The 22,706-nt window shown below is 43.0% G+C and overlaps 1 long non-coding RNA gene across 1 annotated transcript in view; it reads right to left on the minus strand.

Annotated features, from left to right (window-relative positions):
- LOC135319953 (uncharacterized) overlaps positions 1-6,475 on the minus strand; it is a 47,727-nt gene extending 41,252 nt beyond the window's left edge. Inside the window, exons 1-2 of the long non-coding RNA XR_010379038.1 lie at positions 5,603-6,475; positions 2,302-2,373 (exon numbers count right to left, since the gene is read on the minus strand). This is a non-coding gene — a long non-coding RNA (uncharacterized LOC135319953). The remainder of the gene's footprint in view (positions 1-2,301; positions 2,374-5,602) is intronic.
- Positions 6,476-22,706: the final 16,231 nt, after the last annotated feature.

Below are 22,706 nucleotides of genomic sequence, written 5' to 3' on the forward strand. Positions count from 1 at the left end.
GCCAGCCAGCCAACTTGGCCCTGTCTGCAGGGTTATTCACTTACCCGATGCTTCTTTCCCAGGCAGGCCTGTGCCCCTTTCCTAAGAAGAGGGCCTATGACAAGCCCGAAGTCCTGGGTCCCACCCGACTGCCCTCCTGTGCTGGGTGACCTGGGCAGGTCTCTTCCCCTCCTTGGGCCTCGACTGTATGACCAGCGGCCCTTCTCCCCATCTTCCTGGGTAGTGGGACCCCAGCAGGGCCATCACTCCAGGCCTCCCATTCCCCTGGGTGGGTGTGGGGTGAGCTCTGGCTCTCGGGGGAATTCCTTTCTGGGCGAGGCGATGGCTCACGTGCGCTCACCACTTTTTATGGGGTCACATCCTGCTATTTCCGTCTGGAATGGGACTTATCTACCATGGAGCCTGAAACTTGGTTTTCCACATTTTTCAAAATTGGCCCTTGTGCAGAAGAGCGGCTCCCTTGGCCGGGGTGACAGACTCAGTCCTGGTGAGGAGGCCCTTCTTACTCCCCTCACCTCACTGCTGATGTTCACCCCCAAACTCCAGAGCCATGCTCACCCCCTTGGATTCCCTGCTCCCCCCTCCCCATGCCAAGCCCAGCCACCTCCTCCTGCCCCAGATACCCCTCCTCCTGAGGGAAGTTGTGGGGCCCTTAGGGTCAGGACTCCAAGCCCTGTGTAATGGCAGGGGACACCCCAGCTGATTGGTGACAGGCCTGGAAGCAAGGGTGGGGCCCTGGGCCCCAAGATGGGCTGTGTGGCCTTGGTCAGGTCACAGCCTCTCAGCCCAGCATCACAGCCTCGCACACCCCTCCAGGCCCACGTGCCTGAGATGTCAGTCACACACACAGGCTCCAGCCCCACTCCCCACCCCCATGCAGGCACATGGAGGGCACACATGTACACACAGGGACATGTACACACATACAGGAACATACATACATGCACAGGGACACACACACAGGCTCATCCCCCAGCCACCAGGATGCCACTTTTTCATTCTTACATGTTGCTGCTGTAATAAAATAATTAAAGCATGAATATTCAAATGGTAAATGCTAGAGAGGGTGTGGAAAAAGTGAACCCTTGTACACTGTCAGTGGGAATGTAGTTTGGTACAGCAGTTATGGAAAATGGTATGGAGAGTCCTCAAAAAACTAAAAATACACTTACTATATGATACAATAATCCCACTCCTGGGCATATATCCAAAGGAAGCATTAATACAGAAAGACACCAGCACCCCAATGTTCATAGCACTATTTACAATAGCCAAGACATGGAGACAGCTTAAATGTCCAGCAACAGATGACTGGATACAGAAGCCATGTCATGTATACAATGGAATACTACTCAGCCATAAAAAATAATATCATGCCATTTGGAGCAACATGGATGGCCCTGGAAAACATCATTCTAAGTGAAGAAAGCCAGAAAGAAAGAAAAACACCATATGACAATACTCATGTGGAATCTAAAATTAAACAGACTTAGAAAACAAACTCATGGTTATCAGAGGGGAACAGGGTGGGAAAGGATAGACTGGGAGTTCGAGATTTGCAGATAGTGAGTGGTAAATATAAAATAAAGCAACAAGTTTATACCACACAGCACAGGGAACCATAGTCAAAATCTTGTAGTAGCTCATGGTGAGAAAGGACATGAAAATGAATATACGAATGTTATTGTATGACTGAAGCATTGAGCTGTACACCAGAAATTGACACAAAATTGTAAACTGAATATAATTCAATAAAATAAAAATTTAAAAATCTGCATATTTAAAACGACCCTTGAGAGAAATGGCCCCATTTCACCAAAGGCAGGAAAACGCTGAGACACTATGGGGAGGAAGAGGGGAGATGGCGCTGAGAGGCCGGGAGAGCGGGAGGGCAGATATAGAGGGGCACCAGGCAGGGGGCAAACACGGAGAAGAGGGGATAGATGCTCTACCCCAAGGATCGCTTGCCAGCCAGATGTATGACAGGGCCATGTGGCATTTGGACAGGCCAGGGTGGAGCAGGGCGGAAAATGGGCCACGGGCTGACCTGGGCATCTTTCAGGCTTCCAGCTGGGCTGGGGATGGAGGGAAACATGTGACCCAGCCTCCCCTAGCCTCAAAGCAGGAGTCTTCGGACAAAACCTCGGACCATGGCTGTATAGAAAACGGAGCTAAACAAACATCAAATTTCTGTGAATTATATGTGGAAAATGTTGATTTATCGATGCCCAGTAGGCAGAGAAATAGTGCAAACTGCTCTAACTTGCTCCCAAACACACAGCATTGTAAACATGCACTCACCCAGACCTTGGCGCAGGACACTTGCATAAGAGTGGTCTGTTATTCCAAAGAAAGGATGAGGACTCAGAAAACCTGGGAGAAGGAGAAGGCAAATTAGAGAATGGAAACCAGTGCAGGATCTGACCTCTGGTAATGGAGCATCAAAGGTGAAACACTGTTTACCTTGGAAGCACACTCTCAAGAAGGCAGCAAGCATGGGATTGAAGGTGATGCGCTGAGTGTTAGAAGAGTGAACCACAGATGCTTGGCTGACAGAACTCAAAAAATTAGCACAAAATATCCCCACAATTGAATCTGAGACCAAGACCCGAGTTGCCAAATCTGAGCTAGCAGAGGCAGCGAAAAAGAGGGATAGGGCTATGGATGATGGCCCATGCAGAACTCAGGGATCTAGAGTACGTTGTGGGTTTTGGTGGGTACTTTCAAGAGAGCAAAGAGAACTGTGACTTCAGTGAGACAGCAACCACACTGGCGCATGAGGTTGAGTTTATCGATATGTCCTATGGCCACATCCACTGCATCTGCAGGACCAGAGACCAATTTGATATTTTGCCAAAACAGCACGTGTGGGGATCAATCAGAGATATCATGCATCTGGTCTGAGGGTTCCAGGGGGCGTTGGGTTGAAATCAGTATTAAAAGTTTTAGGATCCGCTATATTCGTAACCTAGACTTGGATAACGGTCTGGTTTGAGGCAGAGGATAAGGAAAAGTTCTGTGTTTGCTTTCGTGAACCCATGACTCAAGGATGAGAGAACAAGGAAGAGTGGTCAAAGTCCACAGCATGAGAAGATGAAGCATTTCTTACAGCATTATCTCCCAAATGCAGATGCTACATTTTGGACGGCACTGACAGGGTACTGCACCAAGGACACATAGGTCGGTCTGCGGGATCATCCCAGCAGGCCCTGAACTATGACATCCATACATATGCTTCCACTGGTGTTTCTGCAGACAGAGAAGTTCTGGGAAGAACAGGTAACATTGGGACATTCCCATGGCAGTAGAAAGAACAAGCGCACTCTATGTTGGCTCTTTTGAAGACACTCCAAAATGACGTACAGAGGAATGAAGACCTGAAAACATATAGAAGCTTCATTTCAAGTAGAGGAAGTGCCTTGTGCCCTTTCAGAACAGTGAGATTAGCGTAATAAAAATGAGGTTCTACTAATGAAATAGTATGGTGTGTACATCACAACAAAGGGAACACCAGCAATTAGAGATATAACAGACAACAAACACAGGAACAGGGCATGGCATCAAGGTCTAGGGAAAATTGTCCTCTCAGAAATGCCATGAAATTGCTTACACCAAATACTCTAAAGTTTTCATAAATCCAAGCCCTATAAGTCTATACTACATACCTGATAGTACTTGAAGAGTAGAGAAAAAGAAGTATAGTAAAAAAAACAGGAAGTGCCATTTTCTGTTCCAAAGTGATTAAAGGCACAAAAAATAAGCTTTCAAACAACTAGACGGCAAAACGATACCAGAGAAAAACACTGATGAACAGCAGGGCCTCTGAAAAACAAAAGGCAGAATACCAGAAAAGGGGAAGAGAAAGTCTAAAGAAGAAACCAATAATGACAGAAAACTCAATGGGTGAGATAATAACTGGGCTAAAGTCAGTCCTATGCAGACTACATAATGCAGAGGGACTCGTGAATGACTGTGATGACAGGGGAACAGAAATCAATAGATCAGAAGAAGACACAGAAAAGCAAGTGCAAACCAACGCAAACATCGCTGTTGAATCATGGGTTAAGACAAAGCAGGAAAGAAAAGGACTCATAGAATTCCCAAATGGAAAAGCAAGAGAAAAAATAAAAATTCTGAAAAGGAATTTGTACAAAAATCAAAATGAAACTTGCTGAAAACCAAGAAAGGATCATCTATACGAATTCAGGAAGTACACAGCGTCCAAATGAGGTGGAATCCCAATAGACCAACAAGGAGCTGTAGAATTCAAATAAACAAATTTCATGATCATCCCAGTGATGTAAAATGCACCTCGAGGAAAGCAACTTAGCCACAACAGAACCTCCAGAGGGGTTTCAGCTGATATCTCGGCAGAAATTTTGCTGCACGGGTAGAAGTGCGAGGACATAGACCATACCCTGAATGAGAAAAAGCTGCAATCTAGGGTAGCCTATGCCAAATGACCGCCGTTTATAACAACGGCAGGGCTAGGGAATTTCACTGACAGGCAAACCTTAAAAGAATTCAGCAGTTTGAGACTGATCCTAAAACAAAAATTGAGAATCCTACCCTGAGTAGAAAAGTAGCATGATGAAATGAAAATAACAAAACCATTATTGCAAATGCAAGAAGAGCCTGAGTTGCAAAGAAGTAAAAAGAAGAAGGCAAGGAGGACATCAAAATCCTAAAGATGGGAGAGGGTAGCAGGAAATCATAGGTGATTTTAAGCACTATCTTAAGTGATTCACATATATGAATCTCTGATTGAAGCAAACGGAGTGATGCATGGCCTAATGTGTTCGCAAACAAACAAACAATCAGACAAACAAACAACAAAAGTTTACATTTGGCTGACATATACCAAACAACCATGATTATTCAAAACAAATTCTCAAAGTGATGTCAAGGATTATTCATCACGCAATGACCCAGTATCGCGGCTAGCATGTACTCCAAACACTTGTATTCAGAACACAGACGCGTGCATTAGTATTCATAGATACTGATCCAGCAGTGCATATCTTGACCCAAACAAAATGACGGTTTTCAACAACAGTGGGTCATAGAAAGGGATATAGATTTACAAGAATTCCAAAAGGATGAATGAATGCCATATTCTAACCTAGGTAGAGAAGAAATGGCATAAGCCTATAACAAAGACAATTAGCTCTGCAAAACTGTACTAAGAGCAAAAGAGACATAAAGGAAAGTGCACGTTGGGATTGGTTTCATTTCTAGGAATTTCAGCCCCCATGAAAAAAACGGATCCATGTTCTGAGAGTGTGGGTGTTTCAGCAGAAAGCAACAGACGGATATGTATTCTGGGTGAATGGTTATTACACAAACATGAGTTTCCTGGAGTGGGTCTCTGTGTACTGTGAATTGTTAGAAAGTTTAAAGAGCTGTCAATCGATAAACTGAACATGGACACACTTCCCTCCGTTTTTACTGTGTATACAGATCTGAAAAAAAGGAAAGAGGGAAGAGAAAAGACCATGGGAACCTTGTTGATATAATCAAATTTCCCTTAGGGACCTCTCGTCTAAAGCAGCCTCTCCCCCAACACTGACTTAATGCATCAACCACTGTCAATGTCACTTACCGGTTGGATTCCAGGTGGAATGTTGGTGTGTACCATGAGGCTTGTTGCGGCTGGTGGGTCCAAGGTAACTGGGCAGAATTCTGTGGGTGGATCAGTGTGATGGAGGGGCTGCCGCCCTATGTGGAGATTGGCTTAAGTCTTTGGTTCGGGAATCTGTGTAAGTTGGAGATACTGCTGCTGCCCAAAGACCTGAGTTCACGGGTCAGTTTCCAGAATCTGAAAGGGCATACAGTCGAAGAACTGTCATCAGCTTAAAGCTGAGGCTCCAAGGTACGTTCAGACTTGCCCATTCTTTTTGACGTCGACTTTATGGGAGACACGAAGAGAAGTTGGCAAAAAGCTGGCTGCATGGACTGAGGAGACGTGCGAACACATTGATGAGAATTGTTCTGCTACGCTGAAGATTATCGTCATGGAGACATCTCTAGAGAATACCATGGTCGAAAGGAATTCATGAGAGCTACTGAACCACGCTGATACTGGCAGAAACATACTGAGTGTGAACTTGTACTTGAGAAATTTACTCAATTCTCTGCTCCAAGAATGGGTCCATGATTACTGATGTCTAAAAGAGAACAGATGGCAGAGATGATAAAAGCGCTCATGTTCTTGGAAGAGTTCATGAGAATCCACACATCCCAAGGGGCAGTTATGAAGCATTCAGACCAAAATGAAATAAGCCCAAGTAAGCCGATTCCCAGGATTGTGCCTAGCTATCAATCACATGCTCTTCCCTCCACTCCACTCAGACATCCATTTCAAAGGGTCAGAACCTGAGCTGCAATGAATCCAGTATTAGGAGAGCAAGCCCCTACTAGAATCAGAGTACCTCATCTTTCACACTCGGTAAATAGTGAACCCCTTAAAGGTCAAATACTCTCGACTAAAATAGATAGGAATTGAACACTTAGCTCACACAAAGGAATGATGACCTTGCCGTATATTCAGGAAATGCTGGGATTATGTAATTTTTGGGCTGAAAGGAGTGTGGTAAGTGAGTGGAATATTTGACTGATCTTGAACATGTATTAGGCCTCAGTTTTTCAAGACAGTACAGGAAAATATTAGAAGTCAGATAGTGAACTGAACTGTAAAAGTCACCAAAAATATTAAAGACACAGTTTATGTGGACCGTCGTTCCCTTTCGTCAAGCCCCGGGTGCACTATATCTTGGAGGTGCAGACTTGGTTGTGTTAAATTGCTTTACCCAACATGATCGGAAGATTAAGCATTATCAGCACTGATAGAAGAACACCTGGTTCTCAATAGCCTAGCATAGCTACAGCAGGTTTCTCAAAGTTAAATGCCTCTAGGTGCTTTTGGAATCAAGCCTAAATTTATATATTCTGTTTAGATTTTCTTGTATATTCCTAGAGAGGAATGTTACCCCTTGAAATGCAAACATTGCCTAGTATGTGTCATTGGGAGTAAAGGGCATCAGGTGAACAAGGGAAACACAGATTGGGGGTTATTTCATGGTTCCAATAGGTACTTAATGGTTCCTATTGTTGCTGGAGGCTTCAAGAGAAAAGATTTGGCATGTCCCCTTCAAACTTTTGGACTGCTATTGTACATTGAGTCTGCCGGTTTTTTCCTTAGAGCTGACAAATTGTTACAAAAATTGACAAGACTGGCTTCTAGGTTGAGGTGGTAATTTTCAAAAATTAACTTCAATTTCATATAAATCCCAAAACACGTAAATCGATACTATTAACCTTCTTAAAGACTGCAACTGCCTTGTAAAAATAATGTCAAAGCTGGAGTCATCGGACAATCCCTTCGACCATGGCTGCAAAGAAAACGGAGCTAAACAAATATCCAATTTCTGTGAATTATATGTGGAATGTGTTGATTTATCGATGTCCAGTAGGCAGAGAACAAGTGCAAACTGCTCTTACTAGCTCCCATACACAAAACTTTGTAAACATCCACTCACCTAGGCCTTGGCATAGGACACATGCCTAAGAGAGGTATGTTACATCCAAAGACAGGATGAGGCCTCAGAAAAATCGGAAGCAGGAAAAGGCAAAGTAGAGAATGGAAACCAGTGCAGGATCTGACCTCTGGTAATGGAGCATCAAAGGTGAAACTCTGTTTTCTTTGGAAGCACACTCTCAAGCGGGCAGCAGGCATGGGATTGAAGGTGATGCGCTGAGTGTTAGAAGAGTGCACAGCAGATGCTTGGCTGACAGAACTCAAAGAAATCTGCTCAAAATATCCCCACAATTGAATCTGAGCCCAAGATCCGAGCTGCCAAATCTGAGTTAGCAGACGCAGCGGAAAAACTGGGATAGGGCTACGGATGATGGCTCTCGCAGAACTCAGGGATCTAGAGTGCATTCTGGGTTTTGGTGGGTACTTTCAAAAGAGCAAAGAGAACTGTGAACTCAGGGAGACAGCAATAGCACTGGCGCGTGAGGTTGAGTTTGTCGATGTGTCCTATGGCCACATCCACTGCATCTGCAAGACCAGGGTCCAATTTGACTTTTTGCCAATAGAGCACGTGTAGGGCTCAATCAGAGGTATCATGCATCTGGACTGAGGGTTTCAGAGGACGTTGGGTTTGAAATCAGTACTAAAATATTTAGGATCTGCTACATTCAAAACCTGGATTGGGATTACACTCTGGTTTGAGGCAGACGATGCAGAACAGCTCTGTGTTTGCATTCGTGAACCCATAACTCAAGAATGAGAGAACTAGGAAGAGTGGTCAAAGTCCACAGCATGAGAAGATGAAGCATTTCTTACAGCAATATCACCCAAATGCAGATGCTACATTTTGGACGGCACAGACAGGGTACTGCACTGAGGACAAAAAGATCGGCCTGCGGGATCATCCCAGCAGGCCCTGAATTATGACATCCATACATATGCTTCCACTGGTATTTCTGTAGACAGAGAAGCTCTGGGAAGAACTGGTAACATTGGGATATTAACATGGCAGTAGAAAATACAAGCGACTTCTATGTTGGCTGTTTTGGAGACACATCAAAATGACATAGAGTAGAATGCAGAGCTGAAAACATATAGAAGCTTCATTTCCACTAGAGGAAGTGCCCTGAGCACTTTCAGAATTGTGAGATTACTGTAATAAAAATGAGGTTCTACTAACTGAAACTGTATGGTGTGTTCATCACAACAAAGACAACACCAGGAATTAGAGATATACCAGACAACACACACAGGAACAGGGCATGGCATCAAGGTCTAGGGAAAATTGTCCTCACAGAAATACCATGGAATTGCGTACACCAAAGAGTCTAAAGTTTGCACATAACCAAGCCCTATGGGTCTATATTAGATACATGATAGTACCTGACCTGTAGAGTAAAAGAAGTATAGTAAAAGAAAAAGGAAATAAAATTTTCAGTTCCAAAGAGATTGAAGGCCCAAAAAATAAGCTTTCAAACAACTAGACGGCAAAACGATACCAGAGCAAGCTCTGAAAATGGAGGTGAGGAAAACAATGATGAACCACAGTGCCTCAGAATCACAAAAGGCAGAACACCAGAAAAGGGGAAGAGAAATTCTAAACATGAACCCAATAGTATCTGAAAACTCAATGGATGAGATAAAAACTGGGCTAAACTCAATCCTAAGGAGACTAAGTAATGCAGAGTGATCGTGAATAACTGTGAGGACAGGGGAACAGAAATCCCTCCATCAAATAAGACACAGAAAAGCAAGTGCAAACCAACGGTAACATCACTGTTGAATCCTGGGTTAAGACAAGGCAGGTAAGAATAGGATATAGGATTCCCAAATGGAAAAGCAAGAGATAAAATAATAAATTCTGAAAAGTAATTTGTAGAAAAAACAGAATGAAACTTGCTGAAAGCCAAGAAAGTATCATTTATATGAATTCAGGATGTACAAATCGTCCAAAATAGGTGGAATACCAATAGACCAACAAGGAGCTGTAGAATTCAAATAAACAAATTTCATGATCAACCTAGTGATGTAAAATGCACCTCGAGGAAAGCAACTTAGTCACAACAGAACCTCCAGAGGGGTTTCAGCTGATATCTCGGCAGAAATTTTGCAGCACGGGAAGGAGTGCCAGGACATAGACCATACCCTGAATGAGAAAAAGGTGCAATCTAGGGTAGCCTATGCCAAATGACCGCCATTTATAACAACGGCAGGGCTAGGGAATTTCACTGACAGGCAAACCTTAAAAGTAATCAGCAGTTTGAGAAGGTTCCTAAAACAAAAATTGAGAATCATACCCTGAGTAGAAAAGTAGAAATATGAAATGGAAATAAAAAAACCATTATTGCAAATGCAAGAAGAGCCTGAGTTGCAAAGAAGTAAGAAGAAGAAGGCAAGGAGGACATCAAAATCCTAAAGATGGGAGAGGGTAGCAGGAAATCATAGGTGATTTTAAGCACTATCTTAAGTGAATCAGCTTACATGACAGTCTGTATGAAGCAAAAGGAGTGTTGCATGGCCTAATGTGTTTGCAAATCTAACAATCAGACAAACAAACAAACACTAAAATGTTACAGTTGGCTGACATATACCAAACAAACATGATTATTCAAGACAAATTACTAAAAGTAATCTCAAGGATCCTTCAGCACGCATCGACCTATTATCGCTTTTAGCATGTGCTCAACACACTTGTATTCCAAAAACATACGCGTGCATTACTATTAATAGATACTGATCCAGAAGTGCATATCGTGAGCCAACACAAATGACGGTTTTGAATAAGAGTGGGTCATAGAAAGGGATATAGATTTAGAAGTCTTCAAAAAGGAGGAATGAATGACTAATTCTACCCTACGTAGAGAAGAAATGGCATAAGCCTATAACAAAAACAAGTAGCTCTGCAAAACTGAACTAAGAGCAAAAGAGACAGACAGGAAAGTGCACGTTGGGATTGGTTCCATTTCTAGGAATTTCGGCCCCCATGAAATAAATGGATCCATGTTCTGAAAGTGAGGGTGTTTCAGCAGAAAGCAACAGACGGATATGTATTCTGGGTGAATGGATATTACACAAACATGAGTTTCCTTGAGTGGGTCTCTGTGTAATGTGAACAGTTAGAAAGTTTAAATAGGTGTGAATCCATAAACTGAACATAGATAATCTTCCCTCCGTTTGTACTGTGTATACAGATCTGAACAAAAGGAAAGAGGGAAGAGAAAAAGACCATGGGACCCTTCTGGATAGAATCACATTTTAACTTAGGAAACTCTCGTCTAATGCAGCATCACCCCCAACAATGACTTGATGCATCAACCACTGGGGATGGCAGTTACCGGTTGGATTCCAGGTGGAATGTTGGTGTGTACCACGAGGCTTGTTGCGGCTGGTGGATCCAAGGTAACTGGGCAGAATTCTGTGGGTTGATCAGTTTGACGGTGGGTCTGCTGCCCTATGTGGAGATTGGCTTAGGTCTTTTGTTCGGGAAGCTGAGTAAGTTCGAGATACTGCTGCTGCCCAAAGACCTGAGTTCACGGGTCAGTTTTCAGAATCTGAAAGGGCAGAGAGTGGAAGATCTGCCTGTCATCAGCTTACTGGTTAGGCTCCGAGGTAATTTCAGACTTGCGCAGTCTTGTTCACGTCGACTTTATGGGAGATACGAAGAGAAGCTTGCAGAAACATTGACTGCATGGATTGAGGAGATCTGCGAACACACTGATGAAAGATGTTGTGCTACAGTGGAGATTATCGGCATGGAGACATCTCTAGAGCATACCAGGCTTGGAAGACAGTCAAGAGACCTACTGAACCTCGGTGATAATGGCAGAAACATAAGGAGATTCAACGTGCCCTTGAGAAAGTAACTCGATTCTCTGCTCCAAGAACAGGTCCAACATTCCTGACGTCTAAAAGAGAAGAGATGGCAGAGATGATAAAAGCGCTCATGTTCTTGGAAGAGGTCGTGAGAATCCACACATCCCAAGGGGCATTTACGAATCATTCAGACCGAAATGCACCAAGCCCAAGTAAGCCTGTTCCCACGTTTGTGCCTAGCTATCAATCACATGCTCTTCCCTCCACTCCACTCAGGCATCCATTTCAAAGGATCAGAACCTGAGCTGCAATGAATCCAGTAGGAGGAGAGCAAGCCCCTTCTAGAATCAGAGTTCCGCCTCCTTCACACTCGGTGAACAACAGTGAACCCCTAAAAGGTCAAATACTCTCGACTGAAATAGATAGGAATTGAATACTTAGCTCACACAAAGAAATGATGACCTTCCCTTAGATTAAGGAAATGCTGGGGTTATGTATTCTTTGGGCTGAAAGGAGTGTGGGAAGTGAGGGGAATCTTTGAATGAACTTCAATATGTATTAACCCTCAGTTTTTCAAGACAGTACAGGAAAATATTAGAAGTCAGATAGTGAACTGAACTGTAAAAGTCGCCAAACATATTAAAGACACAGGTTATGTGGACAATCATTCACTTCCGTCAAACACCGGGTGCACTATATCTTGGAAGTGCAGACTTGGTTGTGTTAAATTCTTTTACCCAACATGATTGGATGATTAAGCCTTCTCAGCACTGATAGAAGAGCACCTGGTTCTCAATAGCCTAGCATAGCTGCAGCAGGTTTCTCATAGTTAAATGCCTCTAGGTGCTTTTGGAATCAAGCCTAAATATATATATTCTGTTTAGATTTTCTTGTATATTCCTAGAGAGGAATGTTACCCCATGAAAAGCCAACATTGCCTAGTATGTGTCATTGGGAGTAAAGGGCACCAGGTTCACAAGGGAAACCCAGAATGTGGTTTATTTCATGGTTCCAATAGGTATTTCATTCTTCCTTTTGTTGTTGGAGGCTTCAAGAGAAAAGAGTTGGCATGTCCCCTTCAAACTTTTGGACTGCTATTTTACATTGAGACTGTCTGATTTTCCTTAGAGCTGACAAAATCTTACAGAAATTGTCAAGTCTGTCTTCTAGGTTGATTTGGTAAATTTCAAAAACTAAATTCACTTTCATATAAATCCCAAAACATGTAAATAGATACTGTTAACTTTCTTAAAGACTGCAACTTCCTTGTCAACATAAGGTCATAGCTGGAGTCTTCGGAAAATCCCTACGACGATGGCTGTAAAAAAACGGAGCGAAACAAATATCCAATTTCTGTGAATTATTTGTGAAAAGTGTTGATTTGTCGATGCCCAGTAGGAAGAGAACCAGTGCAAACTGCTCTCACTAGCTACCATACACAAAAAATTGTAAACACACACTCACCCAGCCCTTGGAAAGACACTTTCCGAAGAGTGGTCTGTTACTTCCAAAGACAGGATGAGGCCTCAGAAAAACCAGAAGCAGGAAAAGGCAAAGTAGAGAATGGAAACCAGTGCAGGATATGACCTCTGGTAATGGAGCATCAAAGGTGAAACTCTGTTTTCCTTGGAAGCACACTCTCAAGTTGGCAGCAGGCACAGAATTGAAGGTGATGCGCTGAGTGTAAGAAGAGTGCACAGCAGAAGCTTGGCTGACAGAACTCAAAGAAATCAGCTCAAAATATCCCCACATTTGAATCTGATTCCAAGATCCGAGCTGCCAAATCTGAGCTAGCAGAGGCAGCGGAAAAAGAGGGATAGGGCTACGTACGATGGCTCTCGTTCAACTCAGGGATCTAGAGTGCGTTGTGGGTTTTGGTGGGTACTTTCAATAGAGCAAAGAGAACTGTGACATCAGTGAGACAGCAACCACACTGGCGCGTGAGGTTGAGTTTATCGATATGTTCTATGGACACATCCACTGCATCTGCAGGACCAGGGTCCAATTTGACATTTTGCAAATAGAGCACGTGTGGGGCTCAGAGGTATCATGCATCTGGACTGAGTGTTCTTGGGGGCGTTGGGTTTGAAATCAGTATTAAAAGATTTAGGATCTGCTACATTCATAACCTGGATTGGGATTACACTCCTGTTTGAGGCAGAGGATGCGGAACAGCTCTGTGGTTGCCTTCGTGAACCCATTACTCAAGAATGAGAGAACTAGGAAGAGTGGTCAAAGTCCACAGCATGAGAATATGAAGCATTACTTACAGCATTATCACCCAAATGCAGATGCTACATTTTGGACGGCACTGACAGGGTACTGCACCGAGGAAACATAGGTCTGTCTGTGGGATCATCCCAGCAGGCCCTGAACTATGACATCCATACATATGCTTCCACTGGTGTTTCTGTAAACAGAGAAGTTCTGGGAAGTACTGGTAACATTGGGACATTCCCGTGGCAGTAGAAAGAACAATCTCACTCAACGTTGGCTGTTTTGGAGACACTTCAAAATGACATACAGAAGAATGCAGAGCAGAAAACCTATAGAAGCTTCATTTCCACTAGAGGAAGTGCCCGGTGCACTTTCAGAATTGTGAGATTATTGTAAAATAAATGACGTTCTAATAACTGAAAGAGTATGGTGTGTTCATCACAACAAAGGCAACACCAGGATTTAGAGATATAGTAGACAACACACACAGGAACAAGGCATGGCATCAAGGTCTAGGGAAAATTGTCCTCACAGAAATACCATGGAATTGAGTACACAAAAGAGTCTAAAGTTTGCACTTAACCAAGCCCTATAAGTCTATATTAGATACATGAGAGTACCTGACCTGTAGAGTAAAAGAAGTATAGTAAAAGAAACAGGAAGTACCATTTTCAGTTCCAAAGAGATTGAAGGCCCAAAAAATAAGCTTTCAAACAACTAGACGGCAAAACGATACCAGAGCAAGCTCTGAAAATGGAGGTGAGGGAAACACTGATGAACCACAGTGCCTCAGAATCACAAAAGGCAGAATACCAGAAAAGGGGAAGAGAAACTCTAAACAAGAACACAATAGTATCAGAAAACTCAATGGATGAGATAAAAACTGTGCTAATGTCAATCCTAAGCAGACTACATAATGCAGAGGGACTCGTGAATGAATGTGAGGACAGGGGAACAGAAATCCCTCGATCAGAAGAAGACACAGAAAAGCAAGTGCAAACCAACGCTAACATCACTGTTGAATCCTGGGTTAAGACAAGGCAGGTAAGAATAGGACTCATAGGATTCCCAAATGGAAAAGCAAGTGATAAAATAATAAATTCTGAAAAGGAATTTGTAGAAAAATCACAATGAAACTTGCTGAAAGCCAAGAAAGTAACATCTATACGAATTCAGGAAGTACACAGCGTCCAAAAGAGGTGGAATACCAATAGACCAACAAGCAGCTGTAGAATTCAAATAAACAAATTTCATGATCATCCCAGTGATGCAAAATGCACCTCGAGGAAAGCAACTTAGTCACAACAGAACCTCCAGAGGGGTTTCAGCTGATATCTCGGCAGAAATTTTGCAGCACGGGGAGGAGTGCCAGGACATAGACCATACCCTGAATGAGAAAAAGCTGCAATCTAGGGTAGCCTATGCCAAATGACCGCCGTTTATAACAACGGCAGGGCTAGGGAATTTCACTGACAGGCAAACCTTAAAAGAATTCAGCAGTTTGAGACTGATCCTAAAACAAAAATTGAGAATCCTACCCTGAGTAGGAAAGTAGCAAGATGAAATGGAATTAACAAAACCATTATTGCAAATGCAAGAAGAGCCTGAGTTGCAAAGAAGTAAGAAGAAGAAGGCAAGGAGGACATCAAAATCCTAAAGATGGGAGAGGGTAGCAGGAAATCATAGGTGATTTTAAGCACTATCTTAAGAGATTCAGCTTACATGACTGTCTGTCTGAAGCAAAACGAGAGATGCATGGCCTAATATGTTTGCAAAACAAACAATCAGACAAACAAACAAACAACAAAAGGTTACAGTTGGCTGAAATATACCAAACAAACATGATTATTCAACACAAAATACTCAAAGTGATGTCAAGGATCATTCAGCACACATCGTCATATTATCGCTGTTAGCATGTATTCAATACACTTGTATTCAGCAAACAGACACGTGCATTACTATTCATAGATACTGATCCAGAAGTGCATATCGTGAGCCAACCCAAATGACGGTTTTGAATAAGAGTGGATCATAGAACTGGATATAGACTTACAAGTCTTCCGACAGGAGGAACGAATGCCTAATTCTACCCTACGTAGAGAAGAAATGGCATAAGCCTATAACAAAGACAAGTAGCTCTGCAAAACTGTACTAAGGGCAAAAGAGACAGACAGGAAAGTGCACATTGGGATTGGTTTCATTTCTAGGAATTTCAGCCCCCATGAAACAAATGGATCCATGTTCTGAGAGTGTGGGTGTTTCAGCAGAAAGCAACAGACGGATATGTAATCTGGGTGAATGGATATTACACAAACATGAGTTTCCTTGAGTGGGTCTCTGTGTACTGTGAACTGTTAGAAAGTTTAAATAGGTGTGAATCCATAAACTGATCATGGTCACTCTTCCCTCCGTTTGTACTGTGTATACAGATATGAACAAAAGGAAAGAGGGAAGAGAAAAGGACCATGGGACCCTTCTGGATAGAATCATATTTCCCTTAGGAAACTCTCGTCTAATGCAGCATCACCCCCAACACTGACTTGATGCATCAACCACTGGGGATGACAGTTACCGGTTGGATTCCAGGTGGAATGTTGCTGTGTACCACGAGGCTTGTTGCGGCTGGTGGATCCAAGGTAACTGGGCAGAATTCTGTGGGTGGATCAGTTTGATGGTGGGTCTGCTGCCCTATGTGGAGATTGGCTTAGGTCTTTTGTTCGGGAAGCTGAGTAAGTTCGAGATACTGCTGCTGCCCAAAGACCTGAGTTCACGGGTCATTTTCCAGAATCTGAAAGGGCAGACAGTGGAAGATCTGCCTGTCATCAGCTTACTGGTTAGGCTCCGAGGTATTTTCAGACATGCCCAGTCCTGTTTACATCGACTTTATGGGAGACACGAAGAGAAGCTGGCAGAAAAACTGGCTGCATGGATTGAGGAGATGTGCGAACACATTGATGAAAGTTGTTCAGCTACAGTGGAGATTATCGGCATGGAGACATCTCTAGAGCATACCAGGCTTGAAAGACATTCATGAGACCTACTGAACCTCGGTGATACTGGAAGAAACATACGGAGAGTCAATGTGCCCTTGAGAAAGTTACTCGATTCTCTGCTCCAAGAACGGGTCCAAGATTCCTGACGTCTAAAAGAGAAGAGATGGCAGAGATGATAAAAGCGCTCATGTTCTTGGAAGAGGTCGTGAGAATCCACACATCCCAAGGGGCATTTACGAATCATTCAGACCGAAATGCACCAAGCCCAGGTAAGCCTATTCCCACGTTTGTGCCTAGCTATCAATCACATGCTCTTCCCTCCACTCCACTCAGGCATCAATTTCAAAGGATCAGAACCTGAGCTGCAATGAATCCAGTAGGAGGAGAGCAAGCCCCTACTAGAATCAGAGTTCCTCCTCCTTCACACTCGGTGAACAACAGTGAACTCCTTAAAGGTCAAATACTCTCGACTGAAATAGATAGGAATTGAACACTTAGCTCACACAAAGAAATGATGACCTTCCCTTAGATTAAGGAAATGCTGGGGTTATGTATTCTTTGGGCTGAAAGAGTGTGGGAAGTGAGGGGAATCTTTGAATGAACTTGAATATGATTTAGGCCTCAGTTTTTCAAGACAGTACAGGAAAATATTAGAAGTCAGATAGTGAACTGAACTGTAAAAGTCGCCAAACACATTAAAGACACAGGTTATGTGGACAGTCATTCACTTCCGTCAAGCCCCGGGTGCACTATATCTTGGAGGTGCAGACTTGGTTGTGTTAAATTCTTTTACCCAACATGATCGGATGATTAAGCCTTCTCAGCACTGATAGAAGAGCACCTGGTTCTCAATAGCCTAGCATAGCTGCAGCAGGTTTCTCATAGTTAAATGCCTCTAGGTGCTTTTGGAATCAAGCCTAAATATATATATTCTGTTTAGATTTTCTTGTATATTCCTAGAGAGGAATGTTACCCCATGAAATGCCAACATTGCCTAGTATGTGTCATTGGGAGTAAAGGGCACCAGGTGCACAAGGGAAACCCAGAATGGGGTTTTTTCATGGTTCCAATAGGTATTTCATTCTTCCTTTTGTTGTTGGAGGCTTCAAGAGAAAAGAGTTGGCATGTACCCTTCAAACTTTTGGACTGCTATTTTACATTGAGACTGTCTGTTTTTCCTTAGAGCTGACAAAATCTTACAGAAATTGTCAAGTCTGTCTTCTAGGTTGATTTGGTAAATTTCAAAAACTAAATTCACTTTCATATAAATCCCAAAACATGTAAATTGATACTGTTAACTTTCTTAAAGTCTGCAACTGCTTTGTCAACAAAAGGTCATAGCTGGAGTCTTCGGAAAAACACTCCGACGATGGCTGTGAAAAAACGGAGCGAAACAAATATCCAATTTCTGTGAATTATTTGTGAAAAGTGTTGATTTGTCGATGCCCAGTAGGAAGAGAACCAGTGCAAACTGCTCTCACTAGCTACCATACACAAAACATTGTAAACACACACTCACCCAGCCCTTGGAAAGGAAACTTTCCGAAGAGTGGTCTGTTACTTCCAAAGACAGGATGAGGACTCAGAAAAACCGGAAGCAGGAAAAGGCAAAGTAGAGAATGGAAACCAGTGCAGGATCTGACCTCTGGTAATGGAGCATCAAAGGTGAAACTCTGTTTTCCTTGGAAGCACACTCTCAAGTTGGCAGCAGGCACAGAATTGAAGGTGATGCACTGAGTGTAAGAAGAGTGCACAGCAGATGCTTGGCTGACAGAACTCAAAGAAATCAGCTCAAAATATCCCCACATTTGAATCTGAGACCAAGATCCGAGCTGCCAAATCTGAGCTATCAGAGGCAGAGGAAAAAGAGGGATAGGGCTACGTATGATGGCTCTCGTTCAACTCAGGGATCTAGAGTGCGTTGTGGGTTTTGGTGGGTACTTTCAATAGAGCAAAGAGAACTGTGACATCAGTGAGACAGCAACCGCACTGGCGCGTGAGGTTGAGTTTATCGATATGTTCTATGGCCACATCCACTGCATCTGCAGGACCAGGGTCCAATTTGACCTTTTGCAAATAGAGCACGTGTGGGGCTCAACCAGAGGTATCATGCATCTGGACTGAGTGTTCCTGGGGGCGTTGGGTTTGAAATCAGTATTAAAAGATTTAGGATCTGCTACATTCATAACCTGGATTGGGATTACACTCTGGTTTGAGGCAGAGGATGCGGAACAGCTCTGTGGTTGCCTTCGTGAACACATTACTCAAGAATGAGAGAACTAGGAAGAGTGGTCAAAGTCCACAGCATGAGAATATGAAGCATTACTTACAGCATTATCACCCAAATGCAGATGCTACATTTTGGACGGCACTGACAGGGTACTGCACCGAGGAAACATAGGTCTGTCTGTGGGATCATCCCAGCAGGCCCTGAACTATGACATCCATACATATGCTTCCACTGGTGTTTCTGTAAACAGAGAAGCTCTGGGAAGTACTGGTAACATTGGGACATTCCCGTGGCAGTAGAAAGAACAATCTCACTCAACGTTGGCTGTTTTGGAGACACTTCAAAATGACATACAGAAGAATGCAGAGCAGAAAACCTATAGAAGCTTCATTTCCACTAGAGGAAGTGCCCGGTGCACTTTCAGAATTGTGAGATTATTGTAAAATAAATGACGTTCTAATAACTGAAAGAGTATGGTGTGTTCATCACAACAAAGGCAACACCAGGATTTAGAGATATAGTAGACAACACACACAGGAATAAGGCATGGCATCAAGGTCTAGGGAAAATTGTCCTCACAGAAATACCATGGAATTGAGTACACAAAAGAGTCTAAAGTTTGCACTTAACCAAGCCCTATAAGTCTATATTAGATACATGAGAGTACCTGACCTGTAGAGTAAAAGAAGTATAGTAAAAGAAACAGGAAGTACCATTTTCAGTTCCAAAGAGATTGAAGGCCCAAAAAATAAGCTTTCAAACAACTAGACGGCAAAACGATACCAGAGCAAGCTCTGAAAATGGAGGTGAGGGAAACACTGATGAACCACAGTGCCTCAGAATCACAAAAGGCAGAATACCAGAAAAGGGGAAGAGAAACTCTAAACAAGAACACAATAGTATCAGAAAACTCAATGGATGAGATAAAAACTGTGCTAATGTCAATCCTAAGCAGACTACATAATGCAGAGGGACTCGTGAATGAATGTGAGGACAGGGGAACAGAAATCCCTCGATCAGAAGAAGACACAGAAAAGCAAGTGCAAACCAACGCTAACATCACTGTTGAATCCTGGGTTAAGACAAGGCAGGTAAGAATAGGACTCATAGGATTCCCAAATGGAAAAGCAAGTGATAAAATAATAAATTCTGAAAAGGAATTTGTAGAAAAATCACAATGAAACTTGCTGAAAGCCAAGAAAGTAACATCTATACGAATTCAGGAAGTACACAGCGTCCAAAAAAGGTGGAATACCAATAGACCAATAAGCAGCTGTAGAATTCAAATAAACAAATTTCATGATCATCCCAGTGATGCAAAATGCACCTCGAGGAAAGCAACTTAGTCACAACAGAACCTCCAGAGGGGTTTCAGCTGATATCTCGGCAGAAATTTTGCAGCACGGGGAGGAGTGCCAGGACATAGACCATACCCTGAATGAGAAAAAGCTGCAATCTAGGGTAGCCTATGCCAAATGACCGCCGTTTATAACAATGGCAGGGCTAGGGAATTTCACTGACAGGCAAACCTTAAAAGAATTCAGCAGTTTGAGACTGATCCTAAAACAAAAATTGAGAATCCTACCCTGAGTAGGAAAGTAGCAAGATGAAATGGAATTAACAAAACCATTATTGCAAATGCAAGAAGAGCCTGAGTTGCAAAGAAGTAAGAAGAAGAAGGCAAGGAGGACATCAAAATCCTAAAGATGGGAGAGGGTAGCAGGAAATCATAGGTGATTTTAAGCACTATCTTAAGAGATTCAGCTTACATGACTGTCTGTCTGAAGCAAAACGAGAGATGCATGGCCTAATATGTTTGCAAAACAAACAATCAGACAAACAAACAAACAACAAAAGGTTACAGTTGGCTGAAATATACCAAACAGACATGATTATTCAACACAAAATACTCAAAGTGATGTCAAGGATCATTTAGCACACATCATCATATTATCGCTGTTAGCATGTATTCAATACACTTGTATTCAGCAAACAGACACGTGCATTACTATTCATAGATAATGATCCAGAAGTGCATATCGTGAGCCAACCCAAATGACGGTTTTGAATAAGAGTGGATCATAGAACTGGATATAGACTTACAAGTCTTCCGACAGGAGGAACGAATGCCTAATTCTACCCTACGTAGAGAAGAAATGGCATAAGCCTATAACAAAGACAAGTAGCTCTGCAAAACTGTACTAAGGGCAAAAGAGACAGACAGGAAAGTGCACATTGGGATTGGTTTCATTTCTAGGAATTTCAGCCCCCATGAAACAAATGGATCCATGTTCTGAGAGTGTGGGTGTTTCAGCAGAAAGCAACAGACGGATATGTAATCTGGGTGAATGGATATTACACAAACATGAGTTTCCTTGAGTGGGTCTCTGTGTACTGTGAACTGTTAGAAAGTTTAAATAGGTGTGAATCCATAAACTGATCATGGTCACTCTTCCCTCCGTTTGTACTGTGTATACAGATATGAACAAAAGGAAAGAGGGAAGAGAAAAGGACCATGGGACCCTTCTGGATAGAATCATATTTCCCTTAGGAAACTCTCGTCTAATGCAGCATCACCCCCAACACTGACTTGATGCATCAACCACTGGGGATGACAGTTACCGGTTGGATTCCAGGTGGAATGTTGCTGTGTACCACGAGGCTTGTTGCGGCTGGTGGATCCAAGGTAACTGGGCAGAATTCTGTGGGTGGATCAGTTTGATGGTGGGTCTGCTGCCCTATGTGGAGATTGGCTTAGGTCTTTTGTTCGGGAAGCTGAGTAAGTTCGAGATACTGCAGCTGCCCAAAGACCTGAGTTCACGGGTCATTTTCCAGAATCTGAAAGGGCAGACAGTGGAAGATCTGCCTGTCATCAGCTTACTGGTTAGGCTCCGAGGTATTTTCAGACATGCCCAGTCCTGTTTACATCGACTTTATGGGAGACACGAAGAGAAGCTGGCAGAAAAACTGGCTGCATGGATTGAGGAGATGTGCGAACACATTGATGAAAGTTGTTCAGCTACAGTGGAGATTATCGGCATGGAGACATCTCTAGAGCATACCAGGCTTGAAAGACTTTCATGAGACCTACTGAACCTCGGTGATACTGGAAGAAACATACGGAGAGTCAATGTGCCCTTGAGAAAGTTACTCGATTTTCTGCTCCAAGAACGGGTCCAAGATTCCTGACGTCTAAAAGAGAAGAGATGGCAGAGATGATAAAAGCGCTCATGTTCTTGGAAGAGGTCGTGAGAATCCACACATCCCAAGGGGCATTTACGAATCATTCAGACCGAAATGCACCAAGCCCAGGTAAGCCTATTCCCACGTTTGTGCCTAGCTATCAATCACATGCTCTTCCCACCACTCCACTCAGGCATCCATTTCAAAGGATCAGAACCTGAGCTGCAATGAATCCAGTAGGAGGAGAGCAAGCCCCTACTAGAATCAGAGTTCCTCCTCCTTCACACTTGGTGAACAACAGTGAACTCCTTAAAGGTCAAATACTCTCGACTGAAATAGATAGGAATTGAACACTTAGCTCACACAAAGAAATGATGACCTTCCCTTAGATTAAGGAAATGCTGGGGTTATGTATTCTTTGGGCTGAAAGAGTGTGGGAAGTGAGGGGAATCTTTGAATGAACTTGAATATGATTTAGGCCTCAGTTTTTCAAGACAGTACAGGAAAATATTAGAAGTCAGATAGTGAACTGAACTGTAAAGTCGCCAAACACATTAAAGACACAGGTTATGTGGACAGTCATTCACTTCCGTCAAGCCCCGGGTGCACTATATCTTGGAGGTGCAGACTTGGTTGTGTTAAATTCTTTTACCCAACATGATCGGATGATTAAGCCTTCTCAGCACTGATAGAAGAGCACCTGGTTCTCAATAGCCTAGCATAGCTGCAGCAG

The sequence above is a fragment of the Camelus dromedarius genome, chromosome 35 (genome assembly GCF_036321535.1).
Source record: "Camelus dromedarius isolate mCamDro1 chromosome 35, mCamDro1.pat, whole genome shotgun sequence".
Taxonomy (NCBI): Eukaryota; Metazoa; Chordata; class Mammalia; order Artiodactyla; family Camelidae; genus Camelus; species Camelus dromedarius.